General features: G+C 37.4%; 1 non-coding gene across 1 annotated transcript; it reads left to right on the top strand.

Annotated features, from left to right (window-relative positions):
• The first annotated feature begins 302 nt into the window (after positions 1-302).
• Trnag-gcc lies at positions 303-373 on the top strand. Its single transcript has one exon. It is a non-coding gene; the product is annotated as a tRNA-Gly (tRNA).
• Positions 374-6,516: the final 6,143 nt, after the last annotated feature.

The raw sequence follows: 6,516 nt of genomic DNA, 5'->3' as shown, positions 1-6,516 counted from the left end.
GGTTAGAACAATGGGAAAAGCTAACAGCAATTGAAAGCGTATGTCCAAAAAATGACGAGAAAACTAAAAGGCGGAGTGCCCACAAAATCCAATCTAATCTATCTACATAATACCCTACGAGCCACCTCTCGGGTATTTGGAAGGGGAAATAATAAAACCAAGTAGCACACGGAACCAAGGATATCAAGGTGTTGTATTAAGTTACGACAATTACGGGAACAATACAAAATAAAACCTGGCATATGCGGATTACTCAGCTGATTTTCAATGTATTTCTATCACACAGAGTCTTCATATGTAAAGCATCGGTGGTTCAGTGGTAGAATGCTCGCCTGCCACGCGGGCGGCCCGGGTTCGATTCCCGGCCGATGCAACATTTTTGCTGCCGTGTCCGTTTTCCGCAATTCAAATAGTAATGGCAATCGTTAAACGTGACGTACGAAACGTTAATTGTTGTGAATGCTACAGTTGGAAAATCTTGAGAAATTTAGTCCATTTCAAAATATTTTTTACACCTGCATAACGCGTTTAATAAATTCGGACAATTGAATGACTCAGGATGGCATTTTTTTAATTAATCTATGACTACGGCTACTTGAAATTATTGGGAGTAGGAGTTTCTCCTTTCTCAATAAAGCAATTTTTCATAACTGTAGTTATTTGGCGTAAATGACGCATGCTTGGTGGGAGCACAAAACCAAGTAAATACGTTCAAGAAACACAATTTTCGAGTGCCCCGATAGAAACTTAACTCATGCTAAATAGATTTCCGTCCCCTGCTTTAAACTATGATTCATTATTTATTTTTCATCATATAATTACCTAGTGGTCTTCTGGGTCATGTACCAAATTGATAGGGCGACAAAATATTTGGTAAAGAACGTTAAAAGTGTGTAAATTTTTCCATGAACGATGACGTAAAGGAAGCAAAGTCTCGGCAGTGTGGGTAACGCGTATACGCAAATGGCTTATTTTGCAGTATCTTGGTGCAAACAGCTAATGGAGTGACCAAACTAAAAAGGGCAGAAAATCCGATGCATGCAGGAGAATTAAAAAAACGCTCGTGGGAATATGTATATTCAAATGCTAAATCGTAAAAAAAGAAATTGATTGGGTTGCGATTATGGAAAACGTTCGGTGTCGTGCGAAAATCAATGCACTTGTAATAATAACTGGTGAATGTCCTATTTTGGATAAAATTGGTCGTTTTCGTCAAAAGAAGCATGTTATTTCTTTTTTTCCTAAAATACGACTTGAAGACGTTTTTTACGATGACGGAACCACTACATCCGAGACTGATTTGATTCCGTTGCAGTAACATATATTTCATATACTCATTTTCAGACAAGAGATCGTTTGGGGATAATGTCATGTATGCTAAGGGTAGTCCCAGCTCACACGGAAATAAAAGCAGAGGGAGGATCTTTTCATTTTTTCTTCAAATGTGGTTAATCAGTCACATCTTCGGAAATTTCGGGCCGTGTCACCTGCTTTATTATCACATTTTACTTATGTGTCGTATGTTACATGGATGTTGCGTGGTATATGTTCGTGGAAGATATTTTAACCCTCAAAGATGGTGATACACATGGTGGATGTTGTTGGTGATGGTTCAACCCCTGCCAAACACCTCTGTTGTAGGCTAGCAGGGTAATATGTAGATGTAATTATATATATAGTTCACCATCGATTACCTCAGCACAATCAGCATTAGGAGACAATCAAAGATGTCTGTGGATTTATGTCAAAAATTTTCGCAGTGAATCGTATCTTGGCGGCTTTTCTGAAGACATAAGCCATAGAAAGAGACCGAACCATGCTATTAACTCTCTGCTTATTGATATAGCGTACCTAAAGTGTCTATAATCTAAAATTACTCCACCGTAACGTAAACTGATTGAAAAATCGCCGGCCTCGGTGGCGGCGGTGTAACGTTCTCGCCTGCCAAACTAGAGGTCGCGGGTTCGAGTCCCGCCTGGGTAGGTTTCCCCGGTCCAGGGCATGGTCGTTTGTGTACGTTTACTTGTTACATTTGTTGCACACCCCGGTGTAAAATGGCCACTAAGAGCTGTATCCGGTGGTTTGAGAATAAAAAAAAAAAATCAGTGACACTGGGAGATCGGTAAATTGTCCTTAACACTCAGTTTAACAATGGACCATTATCAATGCCCGTGGTGCATGTGAGAAGTTTATGGAGAATATCAATATTTCCTAACTAAGGAAATAGCCTAGGACTAACAATTGGCATACCGTAACAGAGTTGCCCGTAATCAATGGACATCAATGCCGGGGCAAGGCAAATGAATTTTCTTCGGCGGAATTTGTATATTTTATCGATGTTTCTTCTGAAAAATGGGCTCAAAATTTTATTAGCTACCATTTCCTTTTTTGCCAATACAAATTTCCGCAATGGTTAGCCACAGATGTGAGTTTTTTATCTCAGTACTAACCGATTTATCTCCGGACACCTTCAGTTAGTAGCTAGGTGTGTTTGAATTCAGGCATTCTGTCCTATTGCCTTCCCTGTCCGAGTTCCTAGGAAATCCAATTTCATAGCTCAGCCATGTAACCTGCCCATCCCACCATTCCCTCTTCCCACTCCCGCTACACTCTGAAGCCTTCCAGATGAAATTGTCGACACAAGCCCCCTATTCTGACGTCCACTGCGGTGATCCACGTTCCATTTGTCCTCTCCACGCGCGTCACGCATTACTATTCATCATATGCCTCGATCATTTGTTGTCGATGAAACTGTATTATTGGATGATATCTCAATTAATTTAACCAGTAAAAAAATCTGCCAAAATATTTTATCGCAGAAAATTATGCATCTTATATGTAATATGTAGTAACAGTGTATTAAAAATTTTAGCTAGAGAGACAAGACCCTACAGCTACAAGTTGGTGATTCGTGACGCATATGGACCATTCGACTGTAGACTGAATACTAGACTAAACCTACTTTGTAAATTTATGAGCAGTTTATTTTCAGACAAACGGACAGAGTTGACATTAGTTTTCTAAAGTCAACTCTGTCCTTTCATTGATTTAACTTACCTAAAATAATTGAATTAAGGTGCGCAGGACATTCATGGTCGCAAAAATTACTGCAAGCAGCATCAACCAACATAAATATATGGGAATATCTGTCAGACCGTATACTGAAAAATAGACTAAACCTAATGGATATATTCAAGAGCAGTGTATTTTTTGACGAAGTTAGGTATATCATACCAGCGCCAACATACTACGATTGAACTGATCTCATAAATAAAATAAGAGAGATAGACTGTAAAACAGTTAGATTCAGAATTAGTCATATCTTACGAACGCCAACATACCTACATACATGCCCTAGCGTACATCAGATCATAAAAATAAAATAACAGAGATAGACTGTGGAACAGAGAGTTGAGGATGGTCATTTTTTCCGCAATCGGTAAGAGTCTATAACGACAGCGTTAGGAATTTAAAAAAAAGTTAGTTGATTTGTAGGATAGCATAATATCTTACGTATTTCTTGATCCAATTTCCTTAATTTTCCAAGTATTTTTATTAGAACATTTTGCATGTTTTAGTTTCTTAGGTGGATTTCCTTCATAATTATTTGGAAAGTTTTACCTGAGGAAGTAAAATTTATCAGTATGCGTAACATTTTATGACCGTGTGGAGTGCATGCATGGAACCTCCTGTATCATGCATGCTGGTTATTGATCACCTCCTGCCAAACACACAATATGTGACTCGCACGTTATTATGTAGATGTAGTTTAAAACATTCGAGTTTAGTCGATACCTACTAGTGAGCTGAGGCCTTCAGTTTTTGTACGATTTACAAACTCATTCAATCACATCAAGATTTTGATCATACCCAACCGTTTGAAAGAGAAAATTAGGGCTTTGGGGATAATGTCAACTCTGCTCTTACGTTGATGTAACTTACCTAAGGTAATTAAATTAAGCTGTACAGAATATGCATGGTGGTAAAACTTGCTGCCAGCAGAATGGTATGATATGGTAATATCTGTCAGACCGTAGAATCCAAAATAGTCTAAACCTATTAGATAAATTCAACAGCAGTGTATTTTCTGACGAATTTATGCATATCTTAAGAGCGCAAACATACGACGGTAGAATATATATCATATAAATAAAGTAAGAAAGATAGAGTGTCAGATTCAGAATGTCTTTTTTCCACGATCAATAAGAGATTATAGCAGCTGCGTTAGAACTCAAAGATAGATAAGGTGACTTGTAGAGTAGCCTACTAACTTACATATAGCTTAATGCGTGTTTCTGAATTTTCTTATTATTTCTAATAGCACATTTTGTATGTTAAGTTTTGCTTTTGGATAAATGCGGTAGCATAATTTGTTAGTATACGTAACGTTTTTGTACCGTGTGGTGTGCATGTGGGAATCCTGTTGCATGCTGGTGATTGATCATCCTATGCGAAACTCCTTAATGGTGGTTCGCAGGGAATTACGTAGATGTAGATATGTGCAAAAGTTTTTTGTCTTGCTTAGACCTAATTATCTGAAAATACTGGCGTGATGCCGCTCTTATACAATCAGATTATGATGAATTATTTTCATGGAACAATTAATGAATAAATATATATAAATAGAAAATATAACAGAAAAAAATAAAAAATAGAAAAAAATTAAATTGGAAAAGATGGAAACTGCAAGAATTAGATTTATTTAGCCTCGGTCTCATCAGAAAGACATGGAATACAGGCGAGAAGTATGTTGGAATTAATGATATCAGGCGTCTGAAACAACTCTCACAGTTATGGAGAAATAAGAGATATAGGCTGTAGAACTGACAGATTCAGAATGTCTTTTTTTCCACGATCAATAAGAGACTATAGCGGCAGCATTATAACTCACAAATAGTTTAGATGACTTGTAGTGTAGCCCACTAACTTAATGTATACCTTAATGCATGTTTCTGACTTTTATTATTATTTGTAACCGCATGTGGTAGAATAATTTGTTACTAGTATGCGTGACGTTTTTTGGACCGTGTGGTGAGCATGAGGGAGTCCAATTGCATGCTGGTGATCGATCACCCCCTGCCAAACACCCTGAAGGTGGCTCGCAGGGTATTAACTAGATGTAAATCCTATACCAAATCCACGCTAGAATGGAGCAATGGAAAAAATAAAGCCATATAATGAGTCGACTTGGCGAGGGACGCCATTATTTTCATGAATATCTAGAGATATCGTTGCTATCATTAATGGTACGAGGAAAGAATGACATTTGAATCTCTCCGATTGGCACTCTTGCTTTCCTACCCTTCCCATTTACCTAGAAAATGACGATAGCTTTCGAACGCCTCCTCCAAATGCTTAGATGTAATGGTCTAGAAAGAGTTAAAAATATTCCAAGCAAAAAATAACTAACCTGGGTTCAAGGTTCGCATAAAACTATTAACCAGCCTAATTACCTCATTTATACGGGAGAGGGAATTACCCTACTCGCTTATTCCCCTGGTCGTCATTGCGATAGCAATTCCCACCCTAAAAATCGTCCGACTGGCATTTTTACGAGATTTTTAATGGACTCTCCTCTATGTTCATAGGCCTCATTAGATAGGCTTAGACCGGAATAATTAGGAATGGCACACTAAGTACGCCGACCTAATCGCATTTTGTAGGGGTGCTAATTTATTCAGGGAGGGGAAACATGGAAAACATGGGTCATAGAGTTCTAATTGCCTAAAATTTAATTCTGGATATTCTCACTCGGCAATGGCTTTTACGATCGGAAGAAGAGCTCAGGGGGAACTTGGGAGCCATAATCAGCAAGAAGTTAACAACCTAGTGGCGTGTAAAATTAATTCGTTAGAAGTTGGAAATAGTTCCATTAAAATCTAATTATTTAGAAAAGTGTTACGTCATGTGAGGTACGATGTAAAATTATGATGGAATGTGAAGTGCGTAAGGATGTAAGTAGCCTAACTACGGCTGGGTTTGCCCTTCTACATGGCTGGTTGTAATGCACAGAGAATTTAAAAAAATTGTATAGATAAAGAATGAGTTTAAAATATGTACATCGCAGACCCTTTGAACGGAGATTCCATTCTAATGATTCTAATGATTAGTATTCACAAATTTTTAGAAATATTTTGGTAGAAGGAAAATATACCCATTCAAATGAGGTATTTAATAATTACTCATATTACAAAAATTAATATCAATTTTTACTGGTATGTACATTTTTCACTGCCGCGAACTTAGGTATTAACTGAACTATTATTAGCTGATTGATAAGGTGCGGTTGATATTATAATTGAATAACTATGTAATTTATTACGGCTGTTTTCAAGTTTACGGCCTAGTCTTTGCCTAGAGAAAGTAAACGATTACGTGGGTACATTCTCATATTTTCGCTCATTAATTAAGTCTGTCTTGCCGAATTCGATGTAATTCGGTGCTTGATGTGGAACAATTTTCTTCATCCGTAGATTCAAAGGCTCTTAAGAGAACTTTTTATTATAAATTTTCATA

This window comes from Ischnura elegans, chromosome 7 (genome assembly GCF_921293095.1).
Source record: "Ischnura elegans chromosome 7, ioIscEleg1.1, whole genome shotgun sequence".
NCBI lineage: Eukaryota > Metazoa > Arthropoda > Insecta > Odonata > Coenagrionidae > Ischnura > Ischnura elegans.
The sequence above is the reverse complement of the archived record's forward strand: the minus strand, read 5'-3'. Positions and strand labels throughout refer to the sequence as shown.